We start from the raw sequence: 12,684 nt of genomic DNA on the forward strand, positions 1-12,684 counted from the left end.
ACATGCACCCCAATCAATGTTTATAGCAACATTATCTACAACAGCCAAACTATGGAGACAGCCCAAGTGTCCATCAATAGATGAATGGATAAAGAAGCTGTACATACATACACACAATGGAATATTAGCCATAAGAAAGAATGAAATCTTGTCATTTGCAACAATGTGGATAGAGCTACAGAGCATTAAGCTAAGTGAACTAAGTCAGAGAAAGACAAATACCATATGACTTCACTCATATGTGGAATGTAAGCAACAAAACAAATGAGCATAGGGGAAAAAATAGGCAAACCAAGAAATAGACTCTTAACAAATGGATGGTTACCAGAAGGGAGCTGGATGGGGGGATGGGTGAAATAGGTGATGGAGATTAAGGAGTGCACTTGCTGTGAGCACCAGGTGATGTATGGAAGGGGTGAATCACCAAATTGTACATCTGAAACTAATATTACACCATATGTTAACTGGAATTAAAATTAAAACTTAAAAAATAAACATTTCTTCAGGTCTTCATTTACTAATAAAGGCTTCACTGTCACATAAAATTTATATTAAATAAACGTGTATGCTTTTCTCCTTTTAATCTTTGCCAGTTTAATTTTCAGACCCATTCAGCGATCTTAAGAGGGAGGGTCAAGGAAAACTTTTTCCTCTTCTGCGAGGCTAAGGTGGAGAAAGGCTTATATCATTGTGTAAGCGCGGCTTTTGTCTAACAGAGTGAACCTCTCAAATAGATTCACAGAGAATTCTGTGTTGAGAAATATTGTCATCTTGTACTAAAAAAGACAATACAAAATGAAAAGAGGTTTTTGGGACACACACCCCCTTCATGCTCAAATCCTATGGTTTAGGAAATTACTCATCTGCAGACAAAGAATACATTTTATGGAAAAGGAACAATAATTGAGAGGGCAAAACCAAGAGCTATGAAGGATGGTTCCTAGGCAATACAGCTGAGCCCTAATCAAAGAAGTCATAATACAGGCCTGGCTGGATTTCAGATTTGCTGTGGACCAGCAACTATTGTGTTCCTTATATTTTTCTTTATTTTTGAAGAGCAGTGCCCATAATGGTTATCTTATGCCTGTCCACCATTGCATACCGGGTGGGAGAGATAACATAGCTCTTTGGCTTACAAGTCTTCAAAGTGAAAGCAATGGTACCCGGGGAGCTATACACAAGGAGCTATATCCAAATAGCCTACCTGCACCTGGATCTGATTTAGGTGATAAGATCCTAGACCTCAAGCCTGAACCTGATGCTGTATTATTAGGTAAGACCCCTCCTAGTGCTCACTTTGGCAGCACATACACTAAACCTGGAATAATACAGAGCAGATTAGCAGGGCTCCTGCACAAGGATGACATACACATTCATGAAGTGTTCATATTTACACAAAACAAAACAAAAAAACTCTCTGAGAAGGGGTAAGTGGGGTGTGTTTTGCACTTGGGAGGAATGTAAATAATTTGTGGCCAGAACAACTGAAGTGGCTTTGAAATATGTCTGCATATTCTTGACACTCTTCCCAAAAAGAGGTGGAGTCTAATTCCCTTTCCTTTGAATATGGGTTGGCCTTAATGACTCACTTCTAATGAATAAAATGCAGTAGAAATGACACTGATTCTGAATTTAGGTCATAAAAGACAATACACCTCCCTTCTGGCTCTCTTATTCAGATCAAGTGCTTTTGGAACCCTAAGCCTCCATGTAAGAAGTCTGGCTACTATGAAGCTCCTATGCTGGGACTACAAAGAAATAGAGATAGTGATGTTCAAAGAGTTATTCAGCTCCTAGTTATTTGAACTTCACTGCTCAAGTGCCAGACATCTGAGTCTAGAAGGAAGCCTTTGAGAAAACACAAGGCCCATCAGACTACAAGTGTGTGAAAGAACTTATGCAAAAATCACTTCGATAAGCCTAGTCAATACGTAGAACCTTGAGAGTTTTACACCAAGTTGGAAATGGTTTTGTTCTTTGGCAACAGATAACTGCAACAGCATGCCTGGAGACCCCAGCCTGAAATGCTGAAAGGTCAAACTTAGCCTGCCTTGCTATATATACCAACCAAATGACATCAAACAACATCTTCAGCTCATCCAGCTCCTCCTCCTTTCCAGCATCCACTGAACTATTGGATTTGATCATGGTACAAGCTATTTTATGACTAACACATACACAATTAAAATGTGACAATTATGTTTCAAATTGCATGCCAATCTAGCTTTAAGTGTTATTTGAAATTACTTAAATTTACACACACGGTCCATGTTTCTTACTAGCATACTATTTCAGCTATTTTACAAGTATTTTTGAAATGATTGAGACTTGTAGTCATACTACCTTCTCTAAACATAACACTAACTTGTAGTGTCTTAAAATGTGGTTATACCTGCAACAGAACTAGAATAATCATCACCAGTATGTAATAACCACTATTTCTAAGGTCTCTTTGGCTTTTTTAAAGTATGTATGTATGTATATATGTATGGAGCACAAGCATGGGGAAAGCAGAGGAAGGAGAGAGAATCTCAAGCAGACTCTGCGGTGAGCACAGAGTCTGACACAGGGCTCGATCTCATGACCCTGAGATTGTGACCTGATCCGAAATCAAGAGTCAGGGATGCGTGGATGCCTTAGCGGTTGAGCGTCTGCCTTTGACTCAGGGCGTGATCCTGGGGTCCGGGATCAAGTTCCACATCAGGCTTCGCACAAAGAGCATGCTTCTCCCTCTGCCTACATCTCTGCCTCTCTCTCTGTCCCTCATGAATAAATAAATAAAATCTTAAAAAAAAAAAAATCAAGAGTCAGACACTCAACCGATTGAGCCACTCAGATGCCCCAGGTCTTTTCATTTTTAAATGCTATGATCTAGGGGATCCCTGGGTGGCTCAGCGGTTTAGCGCCTGCCTTTGGCCCAGGGCACGATCCTGGAGTCCCAGGATCGAGTCCCATGTCGGGCTCCCGACATGGAGCCTGCTTCTCCCTCCTCCTGTGTCTCTGCCTCTCTCTCTCTCTATGTCTATCATAAATAAATCTTAAAATAAAATAAAATAAAATAAAATAAATAAATAAATAAATAAATAAATAAATAAATAAATGCTATGATCTAAATTCAGAGAAAATAAATCACCTACATTTGAAAATACTTAAATTCAATGTGGTTTAGATCACTGGCAGGGAATTTAATGTTCACAGATTATAAACATGGTTAAGCTCATCTTCAACAGAGAAACTAAAAGAACTGATGAGCCAAGAACTAATTGGTCCCAGCAGAATGGAAGAAAATACTCTGGAACAGGAAGAGCAAGGAGGCCTGAGGTGAAGGTAGCTTACTCTGAAAACTCTCCATTGTAAAAGCATTCCCAACCAGACATTTTAAGGAAAAAAGCCTTAATCATCTATGCCACCAAATAACTTAAAACATCCTAAATTATTTAGCAGCAGTTTAATTAACCTTTTTCACTCTTTCCTAGACTGTCAAATGTTTGATTTTTTTTAGCAAGCAATCACTGGAAAGAGAAAAATCAAATATAATAATCAGTTTGAGAAGAAATTTTAAAGAATAAAAATGTGTTCTGCTTTAGATGTGATTCTTTTACTGAGTATTACATATACCCAAAGTTTGGGTAACTAAAAGGAAAGAGAAAGTCAGTGTGCAAAAGTCTCTTTAACCCACAATATGGCTGATTTTAAATATCAGCCTGGGTTCTGGGTTCTAATAGCATAGCCATTTAAAAGAAAAAGGTTCTTTCTTACTCACAGGGCAAAAGTTTAGGCCCTTTACAAATCTTGAAATAAATAAAGGTCACTTCCCACAGAGAATCCATAACTACTTCACTCTTCCTTCCTCATGTAAGTCTCAGTCTTTCAATAAAACTGACTTTGAGTGTCAGAAAAACACTAAACTTACTGAACTTAGTCACACTGAAGAATGAATATAGAAGAGCCCCCAACCTTCTCATGAGACTAAAGACTGTAAACAGAGTAGAAAACATTCTGGATTCCCCTCCAAAAAAAAAAAAAAAATTCCTTTTAAGCTTTACATAAAAAAAAATGTGCCTTTCTACTTACCACCATTATCTCCCAGTACCTAGTACAGTGATAAACACAATAGTGACTATCAAAATTGTACATAAATGAATCAATATTTTGCCTTTATCTCCCATATAAGAAATTTGCATTCTAGTTCCATTCTACCAGTAACGAGCTACACAACCCTGGGGAAAGTACTTGCTCTCTCAAGCTTTACATTCCAATATACAACATAAAATGAGATGAGGTAGAGTCTGTGGAGGAGGATTAGACACTAAGTCTCATGAGGGCAACAACTCTTATTCAATACCTCTGCAACCCAGTCTAATAAAGTGGCTATGGTGCATTCAAATGTATACTGAATGAAGTTTCTTCCAGCCCTGATTTCATAATTCTTTATTATTTGCTTAAATTATATTTGTTTTCTAAGCAGACAGTATACAGTCGAACATAGTCTATACTTAGCTCAACTAAACAGTAAAGGCCTTTTAAAACTAGAATACTTCTTTTTTTTATTCATAGAGACACAGAGAGAGAGAGAGGCAGAGACAGACAGGCACAGGGAGAAGTAGGCTCCATGCAGGGAGCCCAACGTGGGACTCAATCTCGGGTCTCCAGGATCACACTCCGGGCTGTAGGCGGTGCTAAACCGCTGTGCCACCAGGGCTGCCCAAAACTAGAATACTTCTTATGGGACTGCTGGGTGGCTCAGTGGTTGAGCATCTGCCTTTGGCTCAGGGTGTGATCCCAGGTCCCGGGATCGAGTCCCACATCAGGCTCCCTGCGAGGAGTCTGCTTCTCCCTCTGCCTTGTGTCTCTGCCTCTCTATGTCTCACATGAATAAATAAAAAATCTTAAATAAAACTAGAATATTTCTAAAATCTTCTCCACCCCTCCACATGGGTGATTTGCATGACTAACATTATTTATTCCTTAGATTTAGTTTTGTTTTGTTTTTGTTTTTTTTTAGATTTAGTTTTTAAAAGGTAAGATTTGGGGGGTACCTGGGTGGCTCAGTCAGTTAAGCATCCAATTCTTGATTTCATTTCAGGTCATAATCTCAGGGCTGTGAGATCAAGCCTCATGTCCTGCTCCATGCTAGACAGGGAACCTGTTTATGATTCATTCTCTCTCTCTCTCTCTCAAAAAAAAAAAAAATTAAAAATAAATAAAACAAAAAGGTTAAGATTTGGACAAAGACAGGATGCCAGAAGCAATACAATTTTCCAAATTCTTCTGATCTGGGTTTTGCAGTTTAGTTTTACTGTGCTACTTAAAAACACTTTTAGAAGTACCTAGAATACTCAGGCTAATCCACTTACAACCCAAAAGTGTACTCCAAACTCAAACACAATGTATTATTATCTATTCTATATGTCCACCTTTCACATAAGTGATTGAAAACTGTACACATTTATTTAGGTTCATATTTTTCACAGCATGCAACCAACAACTACTACCAATTTATTATTTAGAGTTCTTTCTGTAACACCATGTAAAAGCTAATTTTTAAAAGGATCTTGTGCCTTTGGAACACTATCATCTCCAATTTAGGTGTAGCCCTCAAAAAGTTGGCCCATCTCTGCTATCAAGTAGTAATGCCTGCAATAAATTCAAGAATTTCAGCTTAAATAAGTTATTATGGTTAACATATTCCCAAATTATCCTAATTATTAAAATCTAGTAACAACTTTTGAAATATTAACCCATATCCTCACTAGCAATTTACAATTTGGACCCTGCCACTCAGCATTTACTTTCTGTTCCTTCAATCACCTACTATGTGCCAGATATTGTTCTAGCCCAAAGGTCAGCAAAAAAAATTTTTCAATAAAGGGCCAGGCAGCAAATATTGTAGGCTTTACAGCCTATGGTCTAAAGCCTTACAGTCTCTGTCACAATACTCAACTCTGCTGTTGGGAGTGTGAAAGCAGCCACAGACAATACACTAATGTATGAGCATGGCTGTGTTCTAATTCAAGTTTATTTACATTTTTGGCTTACCAGTCCCTATTCTATACTATGGGGAGACAGTAGTGAAACATACTTTTTAAATTAAAGTTAAGGGCACCTGGGTGGCTCAGTCAGTTGAGCATCTGCCTTCAGTTCAGGTGGTGATCCTGGGGACCTGGGATGGAGCCTCAAAAGGCTGAGTCCCTGCCCAGTGGGGAGTCTGCTTCTCCCTCTCCTTCTGCCCCTCCCCCTGCCCATGCTCTCTCACTCTATCTCAAATAAATAAAATCTTTTTAAAAAATTAAAGTCAGGGCAGCCCCGGTGGCGCAGCGGTTTAGCGCCGCCTGCAGCCCAGGGCATGATTCTGGAGACCCTGGATCGAGTCCCGCATCGGGCTCTCTGCGTGGAGCTTGCTTCTCCCTCTGCCTGTGTCTCTGCCTCTCTCTCTCATGAATAAATAAATAAAATCTTAAAAAAAAAATTAAAGTCAAAATTAGTTAATTAATTACACATCCCTATGCACACAGCCTATCACATGCTGATAAATGCTATGGAGAAAAATAAAGCAGGGTAAAGGAGTTAAAGAGAGCCATGACCTCACCAATATGGTGACATTTGAGCCTTACACCTAAAAAAAGAAAGAGGAAAAGCCATGCTATCAACACAGGAAATGCATTTCAGGGAGAGATAACAGGAAGTATAAAGGCTTCAAAGAAGGAACAGCCTGGCACCTTAGAAAAACAGCAAAGATATCACTGTGACTGAAGGGACATGAGCAGAGGAAACAGTCATAGGTAATTAGGCCAGAGAAGTAAACTGAGAACAGACTCTACAGTCTTTTAGGCCACTGTCAGAACTTTGTCTTTTACTGTGAGATGAAAAGCCACTGGAAGGTTTTGAGCAAAGGAGTGACAATCTAATTTGACTTTTTTAGAGAATCATTCTGGATGTCTGTTGAGAACAGACTGTATAGAGACAGGGGCAGAAGCGGGGGAATCAGTCAGAAGGCTAATGTAAGAATCCAGGAAAGAGGGACACCTGGGTGGCTCGGTGGTTGAGCTTCTGCCTTCGGCTCAGGGCATGATCCCGGGGTCCCAGGATCAGTCCTGCATCGGGCTTCCTGCATGAAGCCTGCTTCTCCCTCTGCCTATGTCTCTGCCTCTGTGTCTTTCATGAATAAATAAAATCTTTTAAAAAAGAGAGAGAGAATGGCAGTTTGAATCTTGGTGGTAGCAGCAGAAATGGGGATCGAATTCAATATTCTGAAAGTAAAACATGATCAGATGTGAGAGGTTACAAAGACAGAGGCATCAGGGATGATTCCTACGTTTTAGGCTTGGGTAACTGGAAGGAGAGTCTTTCTATCCTGATAAGGGAATGGCTGAGGGAAGAAGTGTGGGGGAAACATTAAGTGTGCGATGCATATTAGACATCCATGTAGAGATGTTAAGTAGGCAATGGGGTATACAAGTTTGAGGTTAATATACTTTTACATCTTGACTATTCCCAGTATGTTCAATTTCTCCAACAGGTACAAAATCCTTAAGAACAAAAATACCTCACTTTTCACTGTACTCACAAGTATTATCCTCAAGACTATCTGCTCCTACTTTATACACAGTTCTAATAAGATTTCTAGGTTCTTAATCTATAAAAGGCAGAGCAGCAAATTTAAAGGAGGGGGGAGGCAGCTATTACAGCTGACAAAGGAATAGATATTACAAAAAGCTGACAAAAACTAGAAATATCTAGCATTCTGAGATATTTACTACAGGAACAAACAGCTGTACATAAATGTCACTAGTCAGTAGTCCCCGAAGGCCTTTTGTTATAGCACAAAATATTTCAAATTATCTTTAGTTACATTTAATGAAATCAATTTTTCAATGGCAACATACTTTTTAAAAATATTGCTATTATAAATAGAAGAAATGGTGGGGCACCTGGCTGGATCAGTCAGAGAAGCATGTGATTCTTGATCTTGGGGACAGGAATTCAAGTCCCAGGCTGGTATAGAGAGTACTTAAATAAATAAATAAACTTTAAAAAAAAGCTTAAAAAAAAAAAAAAAGAGTTAACATCAATTATTTGAAATTTTTATGTATGTGTTATTCTCACAGGATTTGTTGCAAGGGAAAAAATGAAATTACTTACATGACAGTCATTGAATAAATCTTTATTTTGGATTCACCCTGTGCTGGAAATGATAGATATAAGAAAAAAACAGCTGTCATTCAAGTTCAAGTCTTTTCTTGATGGAAATATAAGCAGCTAATTATAATACAATGTGATCAGTGGAATGAACAGACTTTGAATTAAGGTATCTGGGTTTGACTTTTCCCAGTATTCTTGGCTTACAGTTTGAACTGCTAACCATTCTTAACTTGCCAGCCATTCAAAAACAGGTAGCAGGCCACGGCTGACCTATGAGCAGTAGTTTGCCATCCCTGGTGTACAGGAATATTGGGGATAAATATGGTGATCAGAACAGATGATTCCATTTCTTATTTCCTGGGTAAGACAAGGTTTAGAAGTTGGAGAGACACAGATAGTCCAGCTGTAGCTGCTGGACATGTAACTCTCCTCCCTATTCTCCTCACTTAACTAACTGCAGCTCATCTTTCAGGTCTCCATTTCCATGTCACTCACTCCAGAACCTGTACTCGTCTCCTCCCTACTCTATCTGAGACAAAGCTGATGCTTTTACTATGGGCTTCCAAAGAACCCTCACTCTTCATATTAAAGCATTCACATTAAATTATAATTTCTTGTCTTTCCTGCTAGATTGTAAATCCACGTAAATGGGAACCTTTCTATATGCACAACATAATATCCTGAGCATCTAGCCCAGTGCCTAGCACATAGGAAGTGCTAATAAATATCCATTGAAATGAATCTAAGAATAGTTCAGTCTCCAATCCAGCAAGAGCATCCTGAAAGGAACCTGTTAAAAACACAGATTCTTCGAGCACCTGGGTAGTTTAGTTGGTTAAGTGGCCAACTCTTGATTTCAGTTTAGATCATGATCTTTAGGTTCCTGAGATCGAGCCCCACGACAGGCTCTGTGCTGACTGTGAAGCCTGCTTAAGATTCTCTCACTCTTTCTGTCCTTCCCACCCAGCCCCCTTCTTGCATGTGTGCCCATACATGTGCTCTCTCTCTCTCTTAAATAAATAAACAAAAACAAACAACACAGATCCTTCGGCAGGCTCCCTCCTTCCTCCTTCCGGACAGAACTTTACTCTCTCCTCCCAGGACACAGGTCAAACTCTTTCCCTCTCCTAACTCCGTTTCCTAGGCCAGATTTAAGAAATCTAAAGCTACCTCTCCCTGAAATCTCTTCCTTCCTTTCCCTTTCTAACCCTGATGGTGAGACGCCCTAATTTCTTATTATAATCTTGCTATCATTTCCCCCCAGCAAGCTAGTAACAACATTATTTACCAGTTTCTAGAATATTTAGGATATTTAAGAACAGGGTACTGAAAACATCTAGATGTTCTACTCTAAGTTTTCAGTAAGAAAGGGAAAAAAATAGAGGCAGGGCAGGTAAACAACAGGAAATTGTACAGGAAATTCTAGCTTTTGACCAGCTGCATTAACAGCTTCTTATTGCAGAGTACTTTGGCCCCAGGAGTAGAAAGCATATAATGGAGCTACAGCTCCTCTGCCTTTCCCCCAACCTCTACACCAGCACCAGCAGGAGAAGTGAAGGGATCTTTACTCTGGAGCTTCTTCCCACACCTCCATCCCTCATCTGGTTACACTATAATTTGCCTAAAACATCAAGACCATCTCATTATGATCTCTATCCCTCTTTATATCACTTACCACAAGAATCCCAGGATTTTGGGGTCATTCCAAATCCCTAAGCTCTCATCCCCAAATGGCTAAGTATATCCTCTTTCATAAACTGCTCCCCTCTCCTACTCCTCCTCAATTTCTGCTCCAATTGCAATCAAGTTGCTCTGAGGCCACTGTTCTCTCTACAATCCTGCCTATGGTTGCTCCTCTCCCACACTCCTTATACTATGATCCTGGGGCAAAAGAGGTAGGTATTTACATTGTCCCTCACCTCTGCTTCCAGATTATTCCCCTTTCTTCCTTCCTAAAAAGCTTCCTGGTCGGGGATCCCTGGGTGGCGCAGCGGTTTGGCGCCTGCCTTTGGCCCAGGGCGCGATCCAGAAGACCCAGGATCGAGTCCCACATCGGGCTCCTGGTGCATGGAGCCTGCTTCTCCCTCTGCCTGTGTCTCTGCCTCTCTCTCTCTCTCTCTCTCTCTCTGTGACTATCATAAATAAATAAAAATTTTTAAAAAATTAAAAAAATTAAAAAAAAAAAAAAGCTTCCTGGTCAGGGCACCTGGGTGGCTCAGTTGGTTAAATGTCTGGCTTCGGCTCAGCTCCTGATCCCAGAGTCCTGGGATCGAGCTCCACATTGGGCTCCCTGCTCAGTAGAAAGCCTGTTTCTCTCTCCCTCTGTCCCCAACTCATGCTTGCTTGCTCTATTGCTCTCTCTCTCTCAAATAAACAAATAAAATCTTTAAAAAAAATAAAATAAAAAAAGCTTCCTGTAAGACGATGCCACCACCTTCAAACCCTTTGTTGCATTCATCTGGCTATGCCTAGTTCACTTCTCAAGCCTCCCAGATTTTGGTTCCTATCCCTCTGGCCTGTCATAATTCCAAGTGATTTAAATATTCACCCAGGTGGCTGTTTTGATACTTGGCCCTCTCAGTTCCTTGAACTCCTCATATGCAACAACCCTCCCTCTACTCTATTGTAGCTACTCACTCCCTCAGTCAATATCCTGTCCTAGAACAAGCCAACAACAGTAACTCCGAAATCTCTACTTCATCTGCACTCCACCCTCCAATCACCACTCCCTATCTTTTCAGGTTGTTCCCTCTAGCACTCCAACTCCAACAATACTTTGTCGCTATCAGGATTTACTAGCCATTGATTCCACTCGTCTCTCATGTCTTCATCTCCTGCCTTAGCTTAGAGTTCAAAGTCCATTATAGCTTAGATTGAGGTCCACTCTCTTACATGCACCTCAAGTGTCCTTCCCCTCCCTCACTTCATCATACTTGCCTGGCAGGCACACTCACCCTTATTAAATACAACTCCCTGTCAAACAACGAAACACTTTAGGACATTCAAGAGACAACTGGAAATTTGAAACTGCCAGGAAACTGGATATTAAGTAATTACTAAATTTTTTTGGTATAGTAATGGGGTTTTTTTTGCAAGCATCGATATCTCTTAAAAATATGAAATATTTATGCATAAAATATGATAACTAGAGTTGCTTCAAAATAATATGAAAGGGGGATGCCTGGGTGGCTCAGCAGTTAGGCGTCTGCCTTTGACTCACGGCATGATCCCAGAGTTCCGGGATTGAGACCCCACATCGAGCTTCCTGCATGGAGCCTGCTTCTCCCTCTGCCCATGTCTCTGCCTCTCTCTCTGTGTGTCTCTCATGAATAAATAAATAAAATATTTAATAATAATAATAATAATAATAATATGAAAAGGCAGACGTAGGTAGGTGTACAGATAAAACAAAACTGGCCACTAGTTAATATCTATTGAAGCTGTGTGATGGGGATGTCTGGGTGGCTCAGCGGTTGAGGCCTGCCTTCAGCCCAGGGCGTGATCCTAGAGACCGGGATCGAGACCCACATCAGGCTCCCTGCATGGAGCCTGCTTCTCCCTTTGCCTATGTCTCTGTCTCTGTCCCTCTCTCTCTGTGTCTCTCGTGAATAAATAAAATCTTAAAAAAAAAAAAAAAAAAGCAGTGTGATGAGTACATGATGGCTCTATTTTGTGTATTTAAAATTTTCCCTAATAACATACCAAAAACAAAATATTTAAAAATAAAATAAATAAAAATAAAAACAAAAAATACCATTGTTTCACTACTCTGTGCCTATACCATGCAGCTAAAAGTGGCTCTGAAATGAAAAAAACAAAATCAAAAATACATACTCACACATCCATACCAAACAATCTCACTTAAAATTCACAATCACTAACTTCAAATTGTGTCTGAACTCAAAATGACAATCCTACGACTTTTGCCTTATCCATTCATTCTCCCACTTCCCTACAGGTCCATTTCATGTCATTTCCCTCTCTCCTCAAGCCATCAACACCTCCTCTCCATCTTCACTCCTGGCTGCTGACCTTCCTTCCATTTTCTTGCTGAAACAGGAAGCACTCACTACCACTGCCAACATCGGTCCCTGTTTGCCTTGTCTTCTCTGTTATTTACTGTTGATGAACTGACTGCTCCCGTCTAAGGTCAAGGTCTCCACTTGGATGCCAGATCCCAAGCTCATTCTCCTTTGCCCGGCCATTCCCCACTCCCACCTTCTCTATAGATCCTCTCCATCATCATTACATAACCACATTCTTATTTCTCCCATTTTATTTTTATATTTTTACTGAGGTATAATTGATACATAACATAGCTATTTCAAGTGTACAATTATCTCTCCCATTTTATTTTATTTTTTTTAATTTTTTTTTAAATTTTATTTATTTATGATAGGCACACAGTGAGAGAGATAGAGAGAGGCAGAGACACAGGCAGAGGGAGAAGCAGGCTCCATGCACCGGGAGCCTGACGTGGGATTCGATCCCGGGTCTCCAGGACCGCACCCTGGGCCAAAGGCAGGCGCTAAACTGCTGCGC

General features: G+C 40.1%; 1 protein-coding gene and 1 non-coding gene across 2 annotated transcripts in view; one reads left to right on the plus strand and one right to left on the minus strand.

The window, feature by feature from the left end:
* The window catches only part of DNAJC22 (DnaJ heat shock protein family (Hsp40) member C22), a 90,569-nt gene that overhangs the window by 32,514 nt on the left and 45,371 nt on the right, over positions 1-12,684 (minus strand). The window lies entirely within an intron of this gene.
* LOC112678341 (U6 spliceosomal RNA) lies at positions 1,289-1,395 on the plus strand. Its single transcript, XR_003147521.1, has one exon. It is a non-coding gene; the product is annotated as a U6 spliceosomal RNA (small nuclear RNA).

This window comes from Canis lupus, chromosome 27 (assembly GCF_003254725.2).
Source record: "Canis lupus dingo isolate Sandy chromosome 27, ASM325472v2, whole genome shotgun sequence".
Lineage (NCBI taxonomy): Eukaryota > Metazoa > Chordata > Mammalia > Carnivora > Canidae > Canis > Canis lupus.